Genomic DNA, 22042 nt, shown 5'->3' with positions numbered 1-22042 from the left:
TAACACTCTTTTGGTTGGCTCTGAGATACAAATAATATTACTACACAGATCATACACGTAACTTTAGCTAGCGAGCCAGCCAGCTAACATTAGCTAGCTAGCTAACAGTACACTTTAACTTGAAATTAAAACTACCGTCTGACTAAATTAGAAACGTGTAATATATGAAAATGTAGCTAGCTAGACTATCTTACCCGTATACATGGACGGACGCTTCTCACTCTATGTCACGGATGCCATGGTTGTCCTTAGTTTGAAGATGTAATCCGGAGACAGGTGTTTTCTCCATCTCCTTAGCTATCATACTCTAATTCCACTGATTTCAAAACTCGGTCCTCCAGAAAGTGGAGAGAAACACTTATGCAGTTCTACTACGCAATATATATTTTTTAAAGCCGCGTTAGACAGGATTACCTACACATACTGACCAGCTCAAATAATAGACAGAAGCGTGCAACATGGCAGACCAATCCGAACTCCTCTCTCGGCATGTCCAGCCCACTCATTATCTCAGCCAATCATGGCTAGCGGGAAGGTTGCTGTCTTTTTCTGTAGCTAAACCAACTAGGCTGGTAATTTAACAATTGTATTCGTATTTACAGATGACATACAAGTTTGTTAGTAAGGCACATGAAAGTTCACATGTTCCAGAAGGCATTTCTACCAAAAAACGCATTTTGATAAAAAAACAAAAGTGAATATTTAAATGGCTCTCCTGTGAAGTAGTGACACGCGACGTACACCTAGTTTCCTGAAATGAGTCACATACAGTGCGGAGAACAAGTATTTGATACACTGCCGATTTTGCAGGTTTTTCTACTTACAAAGCATGTAGAGGTCTGTAATTTTTATCATAGGTACACTTCAACGGTGAGAGACGGAATCTAAAACAAAAATCAAGAAAATCACATTGTATGATTTGTAAGTAATTAATTTGCATTTTATTGCATGACATAAGTATTTGATCACTTACCAACCAGTAAGAATTCCGGCTCTCACAGACCTGTTAGTTTATCTTTAAGAAGCCCTCCTGTTCTCCACTCATTACCTGTGTTAACTGCACCTGTTTGAACTCGTTACCTGTATAAAAGACACCTGTCCACACACTCAATCAAACAGACTCCAAGCTCTCCACAATGGCCAAGACCAGAGAGCTGTGTAAGGACATCAGGGATACAATTGTAGACCTGCACAAGGCTGGGGTGGGCTACAGGACAATAGGCAAGCAGCTTGGTGAGAAGGCAACAACTATTGGCGCAATTATTAGAAAATGGAAGAAGTTCAAGATGACGGTCAATCACCCTCGGTGTGGGGCTCCATGCAAGATCTCACCTCGTGGGGCATCAATGATCATGAGGAAGGTGAGGGATCAGCCCAGAACTACACGGCAGGACCTGGTCAATGACCTGAAGAGAGCTGTGACCACAGTCTCAAAGAAAACCATTAGTAACACACTACGCCGTCATGGATTAAAATCCTGCAGCGCACGCAAGGTCCCCCTGCTCAGTCCAGGCCCGTCTGAAGTTTGCCAATGACCATCTGGATGATCCAGAGGAAGAATGGGAGAAGGTAATGTGGTCTGATGAGACAAATATAGAGCTTTTTGGTCTAAACTCCACTCGCCGTGTTTGGAGGAAGAAGAAGGATGAGTACAACCCCAAGAACACCATACCAACCGTGAAGCATGGAGTTAGAAACATCATTCTTTGGGGATGCTTTTCTGCAAAGGGGACAGGACGACTGCACCGTATTGAAGGGAGGATGGATGGGGCCATGTATCGCGAGATCTTGGCCAACAACCTCCTTCCCTCAGTAAAAGCATTGAAGATGGGTCGTGGCTGGGTCTTCCAGCATGACAACGACCCGAAACACACAGCCAGGCTAACTAAGGAGTGGCTCCGTAAGAAGCATCTCAAGGTCCTGGAGTGGCCTAAACACATACTTAATTTGAAGTGTTTCTAAAATCTCAGTTTGCATCCAAATGCGGACAATGCAGAAACAGCATTAATCATGGTATGTAATTAAGACTAACAGTCTTACAATAATCAGTTTCTGCCACCACTTTTACACATACACAATGCTCACACAAAAGGGAAATTCAATCTAGTGATTTATTTACATACATTTCTAGCTGAGTGTTGTCTGGTTCAGTTTGGTTTCCGTTATGACGGAGTGGTAAGCAGGGAAAAGGGGCCCTGGTCCTGGCGTTGGAGCTTACGGTCGAAGAAGCTACTTCCCTCATCGGAGCTGCCACGCAAGGAGTCTTCTTTCTCTCTCAGTTCCGTTCTCAATTAGTTCAGTCCAAAGAGAAGAATGTTTGTTAAGGCATTAGGATGCCATATTGTGTTCAGGTCCCCTTTTGGGGAGAGATGAAGACTCAGTGGTTCATTTACATTTACGTCATTTATCCAGAGCGACTTACAAATTGGTGCATTCACCTTATAGCCAGTGGGATAACCACTTTACAATGTTAATGATTTTATTTATTTTTATTTTGGGGGTGGGGAGGGGGGGTAGAAGGATTACTTTATCCTATCCCAGGTATTCCTTAAAGAGGTGGGGTTTCAAATGTCTCCGGAAGGTGGTGAGTGACTCCGCTGTCCTGGCGTTGTGAGGGAGCTTGTTCCACCATTGGGGTGCCAGAGCAGCGAACAGTTTTGACTGGGCTGAGCGGGAACTATGCTTCTGCAGAGGAAGGGGAGCCAGCAGGCCAGAGGTGGATGAACGCAATGCCCTCGTTTGGGTGTAGGGACTGATCAGAGCCTGAAGGTACGGAGGTGCCGTTCCCCTCATAGCTCCATAGGCAAGCACCATGGTCTTGTAACAGATGCGAGCTTCAACTGGAAGCCAGTGGAGTGTGCGGAGGAGCGGGGTGACGTGAGAGAACTTGGGAAGGTTGAACACCAGACGGGCTGCGGCATTCTGGATGAGTTGTAGGGGTTTAATGGCACAGGCAGGGAGCCCAGCCAACAGCGAGTTGCAGTAATCCAGACGGGAGATGACAAGTGCCTGGATTAGGACCTGTGCCGCTTCCTGTGTAAGGCAGGGTCGTACTCTCCGAATGTTGTAGAGCATGAACCTACAGGATCGGGTCACCGCCTTGATGTTAGCGGAGAACGACAGGGTGTTGTCCAGGGTCACGCCAAGGCTCTTCGCACTCTGGGAGGAGGACACAACGGAGTTGTCAACCGTGATGGCGAGATCATGGAACGGGCAGTCCTTCCCCGGGAGGAAGAGCAGCTCCGTCTTGCCAAGGTTCAGCTTGAGGTGGTGATCCGTCATCCATACTGATATGTCTGCCAGATATGCAGAGATGCGATTCGCCACCTGGTTATCAGAAGGGGGAAAGGAGAAGATTAGTTGTGTATCGTCAGCGTAGCAATGATAGGAGAGGCCATGTGAGGATATGACAGAGCCAAGTGACTTGGTGTATAGCGAGAATAGGAGAGGGCCTAGAACTGAGCCCTGGGGGACACCAGTGGTGAGAGCACGTGGTGCAGAGACAGCTTCTCGCCACGCCACTTGGTAGGAGCGACCGGTCAGGTAGGACGCAATCCAAGAGTGAGCCGCGCCGGAGATGCCCAGCTCGGAGAGGGTGGAGAGGAGGATCTGATGGTTCACAGTATCAAAGGCAGCAGACAGGTCTAGAAGGACAAGAGCAGAGGAGAGAGAGTTAGCTTTAGCAGTGCGGAGAGCCTCCGTGACACAGAGAAGAGCAGTCTCAGTTGAATGACCAGTCTTGAAACCTGACTGGTTTGGATCAAGAAGGTCATTCTGAGAGAGATAGCAAGAGAGTTGGCTAAAGACGGCACGCTCAAAAGTTTTGGAAAGAAAAGAAAGAAGAGTCTGTAGTTGTTGACATCAGAGGGATCGAGTGTTGGTTTTTTGAGAAGGGGTGCAACTCTCGCTCTCTTGAAGACGGAAGGGACATAGCCAGCGGTCAAGGATGAGTTGATCAGCGAGGTGAGGTAGGGGAGAAGGTCACCGGAGATGGTCTGGAGAAGAGAGGAGGGGATAGGGTCAAGCGGGCAGGTTGTTGGGCGGCCTGCAGTCACAAGTCGCAAGATTTTATCTGGAGAGAGAGGGGAGAAAGAAGTCAAAGCATAGGGTAGGGCAGTGTGAGCAGGACCAGCAGTGTCATTTGACTTAACAAACGAGGATCGGATGTCGTCAACCTTCTTTTCAAAGTGGTTGACGAAGTCATCCACAGAGAGGGGGGGGGGGGGGGGGGGGGATTCAGTAGGGAGGAGAATGTGGCAAAGAGCTTCCTAGGGTTAGAGGCAGATGCTTGGAATTTAGAGTGGTAGAAAGTGGCCTTAGCAGCAGAAACAGATGAAGAAAATGTAGAGAGGAGGGAGTGAAAAGATGCCAGGTCCGCAGGGAGTCTAGTTTTCTTCCATTTCCGCTCAGCTGCCCAGAGCTCTGTTCTGTGAGCTCGCAATGAGTCATCAAGCCACGGAGCTGGAGGGGAGGACCGAGCCGGCCGGGAGGATAGGGGACATAGAGAGTCAAAGGATGCAGAAAGGGAGGAGAGGAGGGTTGAGGAGGCAGAATCAGGAGATTGGAGGGAGAATGATTGTGCAGAGGGAAGAGATGATAGGATGGAAGAGGAGAGAGTAGCGGGAGAGAGAGAGCGAAGGTTGCGGCGGCGCATTACCATCTGTGTAGGGGCAGAGTGAGTAGTGTTGGAGGAGAGCGAGAGAGAAAAGGATACAAAGTAGTGGTCGGAGACATGGAGGGGAGTTGCAGTGAGATTAGTAGAAGAACAGCATCTAGTAAAGATGAGGTCAAGCGTATTGCCTGCCTTGTGAGTAGGGGGGGACGGTGAGAGGGTGAGGTCAAAAGAGGAGAGGAGTGGAAAGAAGGAGGCAGAGAGAAATGAGTCAAATGTAGACATAGGGAGGTTGAAATCCCCCAGAACTGTGAGGGGTGAGCCATCCTCAGGAAAGGAACTTATCAAGGCGTCAAGCTCATTGATGAACTGTCCAAGGGAACCTGGAGGGCGATAGATGACAAGGATATTAAGCTTAAATGGGCTAGTGACTGTGACAGCATGGAATTCAAATGAGGAGATAGACAGATGGGTTAGGGGAAAAATTGAGAATGTCCACTTGGGAGAGATGAGGATTCCTGTGCCACCACCCCGCTGACCAGATGCTCTCGGGGTATGCGAGAACACATGGTCAGACGAGGAGAGAGCAGTAGGAGTAGCAGTGTTTTCAGTGGTAATCCATGTTTCCGTCAGCGCCAAGAAGTCGAGGGACTGGAGGGTAGCATAGGCTGGGATGAACTCTGCCTTGTTGGCAGCAGAACGGCAGTTCCAGAGGCTGCCTGAGACCTGGAACTCCAGGTGGGTGGTGCGTGCAGGGACCACCAGGTTAAAGAGGCAGCAGCCACGCGGTGTGAGGCGTTTGTGTAGCCTGTGCGGAGAGGAGAGAACAGGGATAGGCAGAGGCATAGTTGACAGGCTGCAGCAAATGGCTACAATAATGCAGAGGAGATCGGAATGAAATGAACTAAACATCTGGGAAAGGAGAGAGCGGGGCCTCCCTCACCACAACTCCCAAATATAACTCTCCCAACTTCCACTTTAGAAATTATAATTGTTGTAAACTACAGCGGTTCAATGTTTCTAGGAATAGACTCTAACTTACTTTATTCAGCTAGCTAACTTGGTACAGTATTCTTCTATGAAAACCGCCCAGGGCACCGTATCCTATGACGCCATAGCTAACTAGCATGCTAGCATCCAATAACACACGGTTTAGCACCAATACTTGGTTACAACAAACTACCAATAGTGTGTTAACACACTAAACAGATAATTTGTGTCCGTGTCTAGTTCCTTTCATAACGCAGCAATAATTAAACGTTGGCTAGCTAGCACAAAGTCAGTCATGCTAGCTACACAAGTGGACTACACATCTCAAATGTTCAGAAAGGGAAGCTTTATGTTGCAAAATTCTCATTGACTAAAATTATATTGTATTTAGTTGCTACAGTACTGCTAGCTGGTAGTGTTGGCTAGCTAGCAATGGCTGCGGTGTTGACTTTGTTTGAAAAACGGCGTCGCTGCGAACGAATGTAGCTGGCTAAAAGGATATTGTATTTAGTTGCTACAGTACTGCTAGCTGGTAGTGTTGGCTAGCTAGCAATGGCTGCGGTGTTGACTTTGTTTGAAAAACGGCGTCGCTGCGAAAGAATGTAGCTGGCTAGCTAACCTCGATAGTTTCTCTATATTACACCTTTATTTTTGATACAAATACAACTATGTAGCTAGCTAACATTACACTAATCAAATCGTTCCATTGTAATGTAATGTGTCATATTACCTGCGGAGCGAAGTACAGCATGACCACTCACTCATGCCTGGCCCGAGTTGCTGCACCTTGATCTCCACTCCTCTGGTTCGTTGTGAGTGACCAGAGATGCCGGTTCGGCAGAGTTGGATAAGGCTACCTCAAGCTGTATTTTGGTTTTCAAGGAGTTGCCTAGCCCACTGGCGATTCCTGGTAGATTAAACTATAATTTCACAGTTGTGAAGTGTTGGTGGAGCCTCTCATATTTTCCCTCTCAATTGATAAGACCATCTCATCTTCAAAAGTCTTGTGAATATATGTACAGTGCATTCGGGAAAAGTATTCAGACCCCACATTTTGTTACGTTACAGCCTTATTCTAAAATTGATTAAATTGTTTTCCCCCCCTCATTAATCTACACACAATACCCCATAATGACAAAGCAAAAAACAGGGTTTTAGAATTTTTTGCAAATGCAGTAAAAAAAAAACACTGAAATATCACATTTACATAAGTATTCAGACCCTTTACTCAGTGCTTTGTTGAAGCACATTTGGCAGCAATTACAGCCTAGAGTCTTCCTTGGTATGACGCTACAAGCTTGGGACACCTGTATTTGGGGAGTTTCTCCCATTCTTCTCTGTAAATCCTCTCAACCTCTGTCAGGTTGGATGTGGAGCGTCGCTGCAAAGCTATTTTCAGGTCTCTCCAGAGATGTTGGATTGGGTTTAAGTCCGGGCTCTGGCTGGGCCACTGAAGGACATTCAGAGACTTGTCCCGAAGCCACTCCTGCGTTGTCTTGTCTGTGTGCTTAGGGTCGTTGTCCTGTTGGAAGGTGAACCTTTGCCCCAGTCTGAGGTCCTGAGCGCTCTGGAGCACGTTTTCATCAAGGATCTCTCTGTACATTGCTCCGTTCATCTTTCCCTCGATCCTGACTAGTCTCCCAGTCCCTGCTGCTGAAAAACATCCCCACAGCATGATGCTGCCACCACCATGCTTCACTGTAGGGATGGTATTGGCCAGGTGATGAGAAGTGCCTGGTTTCCTCCAGACGTGATGCTTGGCATTCAGGCCAAGAGTTCAATCTTGATTTCGTCAGACCAGAGAATCTTGTTTCTCATGGTCTGAGACTCCTTTAGGTGCCTTTTGGCGAACTCCAAGCGGGCTGTCATATGCCTTTTACTGAGGAGTGGCTTCCGTCTGGCCACTCTCCCATAAAGGCCTGATTGGTGCAGTGCTGCAGAGATGGTTGTCCTTCTGGAAGGTTCTCCCATCTCCACAGAGGAACTCTGGGGCTCTGTCAGAGTGACCATCGGGTTCTTGGTCACCTCCCTGACCAAGGCCCTTCTCCCCCGATTGCTCAGTTTGGCCGGGCGGCCAGCTCTAGGAAGAGTCTTGGTGGTTCCAAACTTCTTCCATTTAAGAAAAATGGAGGCCACTGTGTTCTTGGGGACCTTCAATGCTGTCACGGTTTCGGCCGAGGCGGCTCCTCCTCCTTGTTCGGGCAGGTTTCGCCGGTCGTCGTCTCCGGAGTTCTAGCTGCCACCGCTCTATGTTTATTGTTTGTTTGGTTTTGTCTGTTAGTCACACCTGTTTTGTGTTAGGTCTCATTTAGCACCCTATTTAGTTTCCTTGTTGTTAGGTTAGTGTTGTGTGTATTGTTCGTGTCGTGGTTGCGCTACCCGTGTCGGTACGCTATTTTCCTATGCTTCCTCCTTGTTTGTTAGGAGAGTTTACGCACCTGTGTGTGCGCTCGCATTTATGCCTGTGTGCGTCCTTTTGCCTCCGGGCTGTTTTGGATATATTTTTGTGCTTAAGTAAAGTCTTGTTGGACTTATCCTCTGCTGCCTGCGCCTGATTCTACACCACACCTATACACAGCATCGTGACAGAATTACACACCATTTAATGGAATCAGCAGGAGCACCCGTCGACACCATGGAGGAGCGTCTCCTTGGTCAAGAGCACCGGATCAACCGAATCGGGCACGCCTTGGAGGGCGTCATGGACACCCTTCGTCGATGGGAGACCAGCGGGGTTCCCACAGCCCCACCTATCGCACCATCACCACCGGACAGCCAGCCCGTCCATCGACCAGAACCCAGTGGGATTCGGCTCTCGCTCCCGAGGGCGTACGACGGCACCGCTGCCGGGTGTCAGGGGTTCCTCTTACAAGTGGAGCTCTACATTGCCACCATACACCCGGCACCCTCGGGATACGAGAGCGTTTCCGCCCTCATCTCCTGTCTCACCGGCAAGGCGTTGGAGTGGGCCAACGCCGAATGGAGGGGAATAGACGCCGCCACAGTCACCTATGCGGAGTTCTACCGTCGCTTCCGTGCGGTCTTCGACCATCCACCAGAGGGGAGAGCGGCGGGGGAACGTCTATTCCACCTCCGACAGGGGATGAGGAGCGCTCAGGCGTTTGCGCTGGAGTTCCGGACTCTAGCGGCTGATGCGGGGTGGAATGAGAGGGCCCTCATAGACCACTTCAGATGTAGCCTTCGGGAGGACGTCCGCAGGGAGTTAGCCTGCAGGGACACTACACTAACATTTGACCAGCTGGTGGACATGGCCATTCGGCTGGACAACCTGCTGGCGACCCGCGGACGTCCCAGGTGGGGGCCCCCCATTCCACCCTCCAGCGCCTCCGAGCAGTGTCCGATGGAGCTTGGAGGTGCTGGCGCTAGAGGGAGAAGAGGTAGGAGCCCGAGGGGGGCAGTCTCCTGCACCAAGTGTGGGCGCGGAGGGCACACCGCGGCTAGGTGCTGGGGAGGGTCCCCTGGTGAGGGAGAGAGCAGGTCATATAGTGGGGAGTCCACCCAGGTGAGTAGGCGCCCTACTTACCCAGAGCTTTCTGTCGTACACATTACCTTACCTGTTTGTTTCCCACAGGTTGCACCTCGGTCCCAGCATAAGGCGCTAGTCGATTCAGGCGCAGCTGGGAATTTTGTAGACCGGAGATTCTGTGTTAAGTTAGGGATACCCCTCCTCCAGTCGAAAAACCCTTTCCTGTACATGCCCTAGATAGTTGTCCGTTAGGATCTGGGTTGATTGGGGAGGTCACAGCGCCACATAGGATGATGACGCAGGGGGATCATGAGGAGACGATTCAACTCTATCTGATCGACTCTCCTGCGTATCCGGTGGTACTGGGGCTTCCCTGGTTGATGACCCATGATCCTACTATTTCGTGGCGAGAGAAGGCTCTTAAAGGGTGGTCTGCTCAGTGTGAGGGGTTATGTCTGGGTGTTTCCGTAGGGGCGACCTCGGTGGAGAGTCCGAACCAGATGCCAGCACTGCACATTCCTCCTGAGTATGAGGATTTGGCGCTCGTGTTCAGTAAGACCAGAGCGGCACAGTTGCCACCTCATAGACAAGGGGATTGTGCGATAGACCTCCAGACAGGAGCAGCGCTTCCGCGGAGCCATGTGTATCCTTTGTCACAGGAGGAGAAAAGGGCAATGGAGACTTACATTGCCGAGTCTCTGAGACAGGGATACATACGGGCCTCCACTTCTCCCGCGTCCTCGAGCTTCTTTTTTGTGAAGAAAAAGGATGGAGGTTTGCGTCCGTGTATTGATTACCGCGGTCTCAATCAGGTGACGGTGAAGTACAGCTATCCACTTCCTCTGATTGGGACCATGACGGAGTCCTTACACAGGGCAAGGTTCTTCACAAAATTGGATCTCAGGAGCGCATATAACTTGGTGCGCATTAGGGAGGGCGATGAGTGGAAGACAGCATTTAGTACCACCTCCGGCCATTACGAGTATCTCGTCATGCCATATGGGTTAATGAATGCTCCATCAGTCTTCCAATCGTTTGTAGACTAACTTTTCCGGGACATGCAGGCGCAGGGAGTAGTGGTGTACATAGATGATATTCTTGTGTACAGTGCTACTCGGGCCGAGCATGTAGCCCTGGTGCGCAGGGTATTGAGGAGACTGTTGGAGCATGACCTGTATGTCAAAGCTGAGAGATGTCTGTTCTTCCAGGAGTCAGTTTCCTTTTTGGGTTACCAGTTGTCTGCGTCAGGGGTGAGAATGGAGGTGGACTGAGTGTCCGCCGTGCGTAATTGGCAAACCCCAACTACGGTTAAAGAGGTGCAGCGGTTCTTGGGTTTTGCGAATTACTACCGGAGGTTTATCCGGGGTTTTGGACAGGTGGCAGCTCCCATAACGTCTCTTCTGAAGGAGGGTCCGGTGCGCTTGCAGTGGTCAGCTGAGGCGGACAGGGCTTTTGGGAGACTGAAGGACCTGTTTACCTCGGCTCCGGTGTTGGCGCACCCGGATCCCACTTTACCCTTCCAAGTTGAGGTGGACGCGTCTGAGGCCGGTATCGGGGCAGTTCTTTCTCAACGACCCGGTACACCACCTAAGCTCCGCCCCTATGCTTTTTATTCTAAGAAGCTCAGTCCGGCGGAGCGGAATTATGACGTAGGGGACAGGGAGCTGTTAGCCGTAGTACAGGCCCTAAAGGTGTGGAGGCATTGGCTTGAGGGGGCTCAGCACCCTTTCCTCATTCTGACTGACCATCGTAACCTGGAATACATTCGGGCAGCTAGGAGACTGAATCCTCGCCAGGCTCGATGGACTATGTTTCTCGCCAGGTTTGTGTTCAAGATCACTTACATCCCTGGGTCCCAGAACGGGAAGGCAGATGCTCTGTCCCGTCGGTATGACACGGAGGAGAGGTGCGTGGAGTCCATTCCCATACTACCGGAGTCTTGTCTGGTGGCACCGGTGGTGTGGGAGGTCGATGCGGAGATCGAGCGGGCGTTACGCACCGAGCCTAGTCCTCCACAGTGTCCGGTGGGTCGGGTGTACGTCCCGCTCGAGGTCCGGGATCGGCTGATTTATTGGGCTCACACGTCCCCCTCCTCTGGACATCCGGGTATTGGCCGGACAGTGCACTGCCTTAGTACGAAGTACTGGTGGCCAACGTTAGCCAGGGATGTGAGGGTTTATGTCTCCTCCTGCTCAGTGTGTGCCCAGTGTAAGGCGCCCAGACACTTGCCCAGGGGTAAGTTACAGCCCCTGCCCGTTCCACAACGACCCTGGTCTCACCTCTCGGTGGATTTTGTTACCGATCTTCCCTCCTCACAGGGGAATACCACCATCCTGGTCGTTGTGGATCGGTTCTCGAAGGCCTGTCGTCTCCTTCCCATGCCGGGTCTTCCTACGGCCCTACAGACCGCTGAGGCTCTATTTACTCACGTCTTCCGGCATTACGGGGTGCCCGAGGATATAGTGTCCGATCGAGGCCCCCAGTTTACCTCCAGAGTCTGGAGAGCATTTATGGAACGTTTGGGGGTCTCGGTGAGCCTTACCTCGGGTTACCACCCGGAGAGTAATGGGCAGGTTGAACGAGTCAACCAGGATGTGGGTAGGTTTCTGAGGTCATATTGTCAGGGCCGGCCGGAGGAGTGGGCGAGATATGTGCCCTGGGCCGAGATGGCACAGAACTCTCTCCGCCACTCCTCCACCCAACTAACCACTTTTCAGTGTTTATTAGGGTACCAGCCGGTTCTGGCACCATGGCATGAGAGCCAGATCGAGGCCCCCGCTGTGGATGAGTGGGTGCGGCGCTCGGAGGAGACGTGGGACGCTGCACACGTCCATCTGCAGCGTGCCATACGTCGACAGAAGACGAGCGCCGACCTACACCGCAGTGAGGGGCCAGTGTACGCACCTGGAGATCGAGTCTGGCTCTCAACCAGAAACCTGCCCCTCCGCCTGCCCTGCCGGAAGCTGGGTCGGCGATTTGTGGGGCCTTTTAAAGTCCTGAGGAGATTGAACGAGGTGAGTTACAGGTTAGAACTACCTATTGATTACAAGAATATTAACCCCTCGTTCCATGTGTCTCTCCTCAGGCCGGTGGTAGCTGGTCCACTCCAGGACTTTGAGATTGAGGAGACTCCTCCGCCCCCGTTGGACATCGAGGGGGCTCCGGCGTACACGGTTCGGACCATCCTGGATTCGAGACGCCGGATGGGGGGTCTCCAATATCTCGTGGAGTGGGAGGGGTACGGTCCGGAGGAGCGGTGCTGGGTGCCAAGGAGGGACATTCTGGATCCGTCCCTGATGACCGAATTCCATCGTGGTCATCCTACGCGCCCTGCTCCGCGTCCCCCTGGTCGTCCCCGAGGCCGGAGGCGGCGCGCGGCCGCGCGTCAAGGGGGGGGTACTGTCACGGTTTCGGCCGAGGCGGCTCCTCCTCCTTGTTCGGGCAGGTTTCGCCGGTCGTCGTCTCCGGAGTTCTAGCTGCCACCGCTCTATGTTTCTTGTTTGTTTGGTTTTGTCTGTTATTCACACCTGTTTTGTGTTAGGTCTCATTTAGCACCCTATTTAGTTTCCTTGTTGTTAGGTTAGTGTTGTGTGTATTGTTCGTGTCGTGGTTGCGCTACCCGTGTCGGTACGCTATTTTCCTATGCTTCCTCCTTGTTTGTTAGGAGAGTTTACGCACCTGTGTGTGCGCTCGCATTTACGCCTGTGTGCGTCCTTTTGCCTCCGGGCTGTTTTGGATATATTTTTGTGCTTAAGTAAAGTCTTGTTGGACTTATCCTCTGCTGCCTGCGCCTGATTCTACACCACACCTATACACAGCATCATGACAAATGCTGCAGAAATGTTTTGGTACCCTTTCCCCGATCTGTGCTTCGACACAATCCTGTCTCTGAGCTTTATGTTCCTTCGACCTCATGGCTTGGTTTTTGCTCTGACATGCAGTCAACTGTGGGACCTTATATAGACAGGTGTGTGCCTTTCCAATTAATGTCCAATCAATTGAATTTCCCCAGGTGGACTCCAATCAAGTTGTAGAAATATCTCAAGGATGATCAATGGAAACAGGATGCACCTGAGCTCAATTTCGAGTCTCATAGCAAGTGTCTGAATACCTATGTAAATAAGGTATGTTTTCAATTGTTAAGACATTTGCAAAAACTTCAACCAAAAAACTGGGTTGATAAAGGAAAAAAATATTTAATCAATTTTAGAATAAGGCTGTAAGATAATAAAATGTGGAAAATGTGAAGGGATCTGAATCCTTTCCGAATGCATAGTACTGTTGTATTTGCTGAGTTGAGTACGGGAGTTAATTTATATTGACTCATGGAGATTATCACCTCAATAACTGTGTTGTATTCCGTTAGCCTACACCCTGACTTACTATTGTATCTGTTAACTACCTCCTTTACCAACATATTTAGTCTAGTAAATAAAACCTTAAATTAATGATTTGTGGCTTTGAGTTCATTGACAAGTGATTGTGTTCTTGAAGTTTCTGAGCTCGATGACTTTCAGAATGAGAATATAGTAAATTGCCTGTTGATTAAGACTATTGTTGACATAGAATTCATTTCTCAGAACAAGAATAGACTGACGAGTTTCAGAAGAAAGTTATTTGTTTCTGGCCATTGTGAGCCTGTAATCGAACCCACAATTGCTGATGCTCCAGATACTCAACTGGTCTCAAGAAGGCCAGTTTTATTGCATCCTGTCACGTTCGTCGTGTAAAGGATTGGACCAAGGTGCAGCGTGGTATGCATACATGTTTAATGTTAATAATAAACACTCGACAAAATAACAAAGCAACTGAACGTGAAGTTCCAAAGGCTATACATCAAACAAGCCAAACACACAGAAACAAGATCCCACAACTAAAGGTAGGCAAAATGGCTACCTAAGTATGAACCCCAATCAGAGACAACGATCGACAGCTGCCTCTGATTGGGAACCACACCCGGCCAACATAGAAATTCATAACATAGAATTCACACCCTGACCAAACCAACTAGAGAAAACCGGGCTCTCAAGGTCAGGGCGTGACAGTACCCCCACCCCCCCCCCCTCTCCCAAAGGTGCGTACTCTGGCCGCACCAACCTGACTCATTAGGGGAGGGTCTGGGTGGGCATCCAGCCTCGGTGGTGGCTCCGGCCTCGGGCGCAACGTAGGTATTAACCTCTTCTTTCTGGCTCCCCGTTGCACACCTGGTCTGGTCTGGACCTTGGCACGATGCTTCCCCTCTCAGTCCTCCCACGATGTACCAAGCCCTGTTTGGACCCTGGTGTGGGAGGCCCCGACCCTGGAGAGGGGCTGACGTCTGGACCTGGACCGGCAATACTCCCGTGATGCACCAAGCCCTGTCTGGACCCTGGTGTGGGAGGCCCCGACCCTGGAGAGGGGTTGACGTCTGGTTCTGGCTCTGCAGTCCTCCCGCGATGCACCAAGTCCTGTCTGGACCCTGGTGTGGGAGAGTAGATGACCGGACCCCGATTGGGCACCGGTGGAACGGACTACTCTGGCACTGGAGTGGAGCCGCTGACCGGAGCTGAACTGGACCCCGGTGGAGCGGACTGCTCTGGCTCTGGACTAGAGCAGCTGACCGGGGCTGGACTAGGCACCGGTGGAGTGGACTGCTCTGGCATTGGATTGGAGCCGCTGCCCGGAGCTGAACTGGACACCGGTGGAGCGGACTGCTCTGGCTCTGGACTGGGGCTGGACTGGGCACCGGTGGAGTGGACTGCTCGGGCATTGGACTGGAGCAGCTAACCGGAGCTGGACTAGGCACCGGTGGAGCGGACTGCTCTGGCACTGTAGTGGAGCAGCTGACCGGAGCTGGACTGGGCACCGGTGGAGCGGACTGCTCTGGCACTGGAGTGGAGCAGCTGACCGGAGCTAGACTAGGCACCAGTGGAGTTGACTGCTCTGGCACTGGAGTGGACCGTACCGGGCTGGGGACACGCACCACTGGTTTGGTGTGAGGAGCAGGTAAGGGGCGCACCGGGCTGGCGACACGCACCACTGGTTTGGTGCGGGGAGCAGGTACGGGGCGTACCGGGCTGGCGACACGCACCACTGGTTTGGTGCGAGGAGCAGGTACGGGACGTACAGGACTGGAGACACGCACCACTGGTTTGGTGCGGGGAGCAGGTACCGGGCGTACCGGGCTGGCGACACGCACCACTGGTTTGGTGCGAGGAGCAGGTACGGGTCGTAACGAACTGGATACACACACCACTGGTTTGGTGCAAGGAGCAGGCACGGGCCTTACCGAACTGGAATCACGCACCACTGGTTTGGTGCAAGGAGCAGGCACGGGCCTTACCGAACTGGGGACACGCACCACGGGTCTGTGAAGGTGCCCTGGTGGCACAGTGCGCAACGCCGGCGCATAGCCTGGTGCCTGCACGGTCACACGCTCCTCAAAGCGAGTGCGGGGAGTTGGCTCTGCTCTGCAACCTGGCTTCGCCAGCCTCTGCTCGAAGTACTGAGCTCTCTGCTGCTGAAGGGTTAACTCCTCTAACTCTTGGGGTTGCCTCTCGGGCCTCCTTCGTCGTCGTACACTTCGGATTCGCCGTTTATCCCTCCTCGCTGTCTCCGTCTGCTCCCAAGGAAGGCGATCCATACCTGCCTGGATCTCTTCCCAAATCCAGGATCCCTTACCGTCCAAAATATCCTCCCATGTCCATGTTGTCTGCTCTTCCTGTTCACGCTGCTTGGTCCGTTGGTGGTGGGATCTTCTGTCACGTTCGTCGTGTAAAGGATTGGACCAAGGTGCAGCGTGGTATGCGTACATGTTTAATGTTAATAATAAACACTCGACAAAATAACAACGCAACGGAACGTGAAGTTCCAAAGGCTATACATCAAATAAGCCAAACACACAGAAACAAGATCCCACAACTAAAGGTAAGCAAAATGGCTACCTAAGTATGATCCCCAATCAGAGACAACGATCGACAGCTGCCTCTGATTGGGAACCACACCCGGCCAACATAGAAATACATAACATAGAATTCACACCCTGACCAAACCAACTAGAGAAAACCGGGCTCTCAAGGTCAGGGCGTGACACTTCTTCAATCAGCACAACAGTTTTCAGCTGTGCTAACATAATTGCAAAAGGGGTTTCTAATGATCAATTAGCCTTTTAAAATGATAAACTTGGATTAGCAAACACAACGTGCCATTGGAACACAGGACTGATGGTTGCTGATAATGGGCCTCTGTATGCCTATATAGATATTCCATTAGAAATCAGCCGTTTCCAGCTACAATAGCCATTTACAACATTAGCAATGTCTACACTGTATTTCTGATCAATTTGATGTTATTTTATTGGACAAAAAATGCTTTTCTTTCGAAAACAAGGGCATTTTTAAGTGACCCCAAACTTTTGAACTGTAGCGTATATAAAAACCCTTAATGGTGCCCCTCTCAGATTCATTTGGATAGGATAACCAAATTCATTATGAGAAATGAGATCAGTTAATTATTCCAGTAATTAATCAATAAATGATCTTGAATATCCATAGCCAAAGTCACAACAGTTTAGTTTATTGGGATCCCCATTAGCTACTGCACATTCAGCAGCTACTTTTCCTGGGGTCCACATAAAATGTACAAATACATGACAAAGTACAGAACAGTTATAGACAAGAACATGAGATATGACATTAAATTCAAAATACAAATAAAAGAGGTATGTTGGAAAGACACTGAGACAACACAAATACTATTTACACACTATTCATATATATATTCTTATATACAGTACAGTTAAATTAGATCTTTAGAAAGAAGAGGCGCTGTGATACAATATCTTTTTGATCTGTTTTTTTTGGCTAAACTTGCTTTTTGCCTGAGTAACCTCTGAGCATTCCATGATGACATGGCTCTATACATAACTGAGCAACACAATACATCTGTTTTTGGTGAAGAAACCCATAGTGGCGTGTCTGGTGGGGTATGTATGTCTGTTTAAAGTGTATGCAAATAGATTATACAAGCGGTTAGGCATTTTAAACACACACATTTCCTAAAAAGACTAGAAGAGAAGTAGTCAATTTCTCCTCAACCCTCAACCATGAAAGACTATCATGCATGTTGTTGATGTTATTTCTGTGTGCAGTTAAGGGCAAGGCGTGCTGCTTTGTTTTGAGCCAGATACAGCTTTGCTAGGTCTTTCTTTGCTGCACCTGACCATATTACCGGACAGTAATCAAGATGGGACAAGATCAGAGACTGAACAGTTGATCTTTGTGTCAAAAGCAGAATATATTTTTATAACATATATACCTCTACTCATCTTCACAACAACTTTGTCAGTATGACCATGATAACTGACCATCCAATGTTAATCCTAGGAGTTCAATTTCTTCAACTGTTTCAATGGTCACACACTTTATGCACAACTCCAGTTGAGGTTAAGGTCTAAAGAGAATGCTTTGAACCAAATACAATTAGGTAGGTTTTAGATGTATTTAAGACCAGTTTATTGTTAATTGCTCATTCTGACACTGACTGTAACTCCTTGCTGAGAGTCTCAGTGAGCTCACTGGCTGTAGGTGCTGATGTATATTGTGTGCAATCAGCAGCATACATAGTCATTTTAGCTTCATGTAAGACAAGTGGAAGAATATTTGTACAAATTGAGACGAGTAACGGCTGGTAAGTAAAATTCCCTGCGCTTTTAAAATGGATGTGTTCTGATGGGAATTTGCGCATGTTTAGAGCGCCACCATTAGGTAAAAGATCTGACAATAGTTTTTTCTTCACCTCCTTTTGCCCTTAGAAGACCCTCAATTTGTCAGGGCATGGACTATACAAGGTGTCAAAAGCGTTCCACAGGGATGCTGGCCAATGTTGACTCCAATGCTTCCCACAGTTGTGTCAAGTTGGCTGGATGTCCTTTGGGTGGTGCACCATTCTTAATACACACAGGAACCTGTTGAGCGTGAAAAACCTAGCAGCGTTGCAGTTCTTGACACACTCAAACCGGTGCGCCTGGCACCTACTACCATACTCTGTTCAAAGGCACTTAAATATTTTGTTTTACCCATTCATGTTCTGAATGGCACACATACATAATCTATGTCTCAATTGGCTCAAGGCTTAAAAATCCTTCTTTAACCTGTCTCCTCCCCTTCATCTACACTGATTGAAGTGGATTTAACAGGTGACATCAATAAGGGATCATAGCTTTCACCTGGATTCGCTTAGTCACTATGGTTGTGGGTTCAATCCCCATGGCCACCGTTCACATTTTCTCTCCTCCTGCCATGAATAAGCAACAAAAATATAAAGGATGGTGCAATTCCACTCTCCTTAAGAAAAATGAATAGATACAAGTTAGCTAGTCTTTTCTATTGAAAATCAAAGATAAGGCCTCCCGAGTGGCGCAGCGGTCTAAGGCACTGCAACGCAGTGCTAGAGGCGTCACTACAGACCCAGGTTCAATCCCAGGCTGTGTTGCAGCTGGCCGCGACCAGGAGACCCATGAGGTGGCACACAATTGGCTCAGCATTGTCCGGGTTAGGGGAGGGTTTGGCCGGCCGGGATGCCCTTGTCCCATCGCGCTCTAGCGACTCCTTCTGGCGGGCCGGGCGCATGCACGCTGACTTTGGTCTCCAGCTGTACCGTGTTTCCTCTGAGACATTGCTGCAGCTGGCTTCCGGGTTAAGCGAGCAGTGTGTCAAGAAGCAGTGTGGCTTGGCGGGGTTGTGTTTCGGAGGATGCAAGGCTCTCAACCTTTGCCTCTACCGAGTCCGTACGGGAGTTGCAGTGAAGGGACAAGACTCAGATGAATGATTTTCGGCCATTGCCCCTCCTTGTCCCAACAGAAGGGCCTGCTCCGCTCCTTCTTCCGACAGTTGAAACCGCAGTGCCCAGCTGATAATCCCCTCGATAATTGCCTTGAAACTGAACCTAAACTATATCGAAACTAATTTCACACATATAACAGATGAAATAAATTAAGTAAAGTATGATGGGGAGAATGGGTGAGTTGATAAGCAAGGGGAAGTGAAAGATGCATAATTATGTAATCACCAATTGTGAATGAAGAACAGGGCAGGCCATTCAATTGTAGTGATCCATTCTAATTATATGCTAATCTTAAAATGGTATGTACCTTATATCAGTTCACCAAATCAAAGCAGTCTTATCAGTCCACTGTGGCCTACTTGCAATAGGTTACACAGCAAAGGCTTGCATAATTGTACATGACGAATGGCTTTCAGTCTCTGGGAAAATATCCAATTCGGTCAGCAGGCGTGAGTGTCAGAGAATGTGGTGATGAGGCTTGTGGAACCTTATGTTGGCAAGGGGAGAAATGTCACCATTTCTTCATTGGCGAACAAGTTGCTTGCAAAAAAAAACAAGTCTGGCCGACACCATAAACAATGTGAGACGGGAACTCCGTCCCTCTGCGCAAAATAATGTACCTTTACAGCTGTTGTACTCAATGGTGCTGAAGAATGACAAGACAACAGGACACAATCAAGAGAAAACCGGATACTATTACACACTAAAACCAATTAAAGGTATGTCAAAGTATGTCAAGCAAGTGGAAGTTATGGAAAATGTGTCAGCTGTTAGGACAAGGAATAACAGATAAAATGAAATCCAACTGATGCCATTGCGTGAAGATGCACACAGGAACGAGCTGACAATAATTGACTATTTTTGACTGCTGTCATATCGACACATACAGTGGGGGGAAAAAGTATTTAGTCAGCCACCAATTGTGCAAGTTCTCCCACTTAAAAAGATGAGAGAGGCCTGTAATTTTCATCATAGGTACACGTCAACTATGACAGACAAATTGAGAATTTTTTTTCCAGAAAATCACATTGTAGGATTTTTAATGAATTTATTTGCAAATTATGGTGGAAAATAAGTATTTGGTCACCTACAAACAAGCAAGATTTCTGGCTCTCACAGACCTGTAACTTCTTCTTGAAGAGGCTCCTCTGTCCTCCATTCGTTACCTGTATTAATGGCACCTGTTTGAACTTGTTATCAGTATAAAAGACACCTGTCCACAACCTCAAACAGTCACACTCCAAACTCCACTATGGCCAAGACCAAAGAGCTGTCAAAGGACACCAGAAACAAAATTGTAGACCTGCACCAGGCTGGGAAGAATGAATCTGCAATAGGTAAGCAGCTTGGTTTGAAGAAATCAACTGTGGGAGCAATTATTAGGAAATGGAAAACATACAAGACCACTGATAATCTCCCTCGATCTGGGGCTCCACGCAAGATCTCACCCCGTGGGGTCAAAATGATCACAAGAATGGTGAGCAAAAATCCCAGAACCACACGGGGGGACCTAGTGAATGACCTGCAGAGAGCTAGGACCAAAGTTTGTTTTTGTTTGTTTTTAGTCATTTTGCAGACGCTCTTATCCAGAGCGACTTACAGTTAGTAAATACAAAAAAAATTTATACTGGCCCCCCGTGGGAATCGAACCCACAACCCTGGCATTGCAAACGCCATGCTCTATCAACTGAGCTACATCCCTGCCGGCCATTCCCTCTCCTACCCTGGACGACGCTGGGCCAATTGTGCGCCGCCCATGAGTCTCCCGGTCGCGGCCGGCTGCGACAGAGCCTGGATAGTAACAAAGCCTACTATCAGTAACACACTACGCCGCCAGGGACTCAAATCCTGCAGTGCCAGACGTGTCCCCCTGCTTAAGCCAGTACATGTCCAGGCCCGTCTGAAGTTTGCTAGAGTGCATTTGGATGATCCAGAAGAGGATTGAGAGAATGTCATATGGTCAGATGAAACCAAAATAGAACTTTTTGGTAAAAACTCAACTCGTCGTGTTTGGAGGACAAAGAATGCTGAGTTGCATCCAAAGAACACCATACATACTGTGAAGCATGGGGGTGGATACATCATGCATTGGGGCTGTTTTTCTGCAAAGGGACCAGGACGACTGATCCGTGTAAAGGAAAGAATGAATGGGGCCATGTATCGTGAGATTTTGAGTGAAAACCTCCTTCCATCAGCAAGGGCATCGAAGATGAAACGTGGCTGGGTCTTTCAGCATGACAATGATCCCAAACACACCGCCCGGGCAACGAAGGAGTGGCTTCGTAAGAAGCATTTCAAGGTCCTGGAGTGGCCTAGCCAGTCTCCAGATCTCAACCCCATAGAAAATCTTTGGAGGGAGTTGAATGTCCGTGTTGCCCAGCGACAGCCCCAAAACATCACTGCTCTAGAGGAGATCTGCATGGAGGAATGGGCCAAAATACCAGCCACAAAGGGTATATAACAAAGTATTGAGAAACTTTTGTTATTGACCAAATACTTATTTTCCACCATAATTTGCAAATAAATTCATTAAAAATCCTACAATGTGATTTTCTGATTTTTTTCTCATTTTGTCTGTCATAGTTGACGTGTATCTATGATGAAAATTACAGGCCTCTCTCATCTTTTTAAGTGGGAGAACTTGCACAATTGGTGGCTGACTAAATACTTTTTTTCCCACTGTATACTGTATTCATTATAATGCCATTATTGCTTTTGTGGCGAGTTTCACTATTTATCAAGGCCACGAGGCGCTTATAATGATGTTTAGGCTACTGATGTTTTCACCATTTGACCACGCGTCTTTTGACCGTGCTTCTTGGTGGTTGGGGTATTTTTTATTTTATTTTGTCTTTATACAAAGAAGCTGTTACCATGTTCCAATGCATACTGTATGCTTTCTGTTTCATAGTTGTAACAAAGGCACTCCACAAATTATTTTATTTAACACTTATATATTTTTTTTATTTTTTTTACACATAGCATAAACTATTGAAAATGCTATTGTGTTATTTGAAATAAAATACTAATTGTATTTGAATGTTACCCAAGGCCTTCATAAACACAACCAAATGATTAGTTTTGCTATAGCATATATGAACTATATTAATTACACTGTTAGAATGTTGCAG

This window comes from Coregonus lavaretus (genome assembly GCF_964263955.1).
Source record: "Coregonus lavaretus genome assembly, chromosome: 21".
Lineage (NCBI taxonomy): Eukaryota > Metazoa > Chordata > Actinopteri > Salmoniformes > Salmonidae > Coregonus > Coregonus lavaretus.
Note: the sequence above shows the minus strand (reverse complement) of the source record.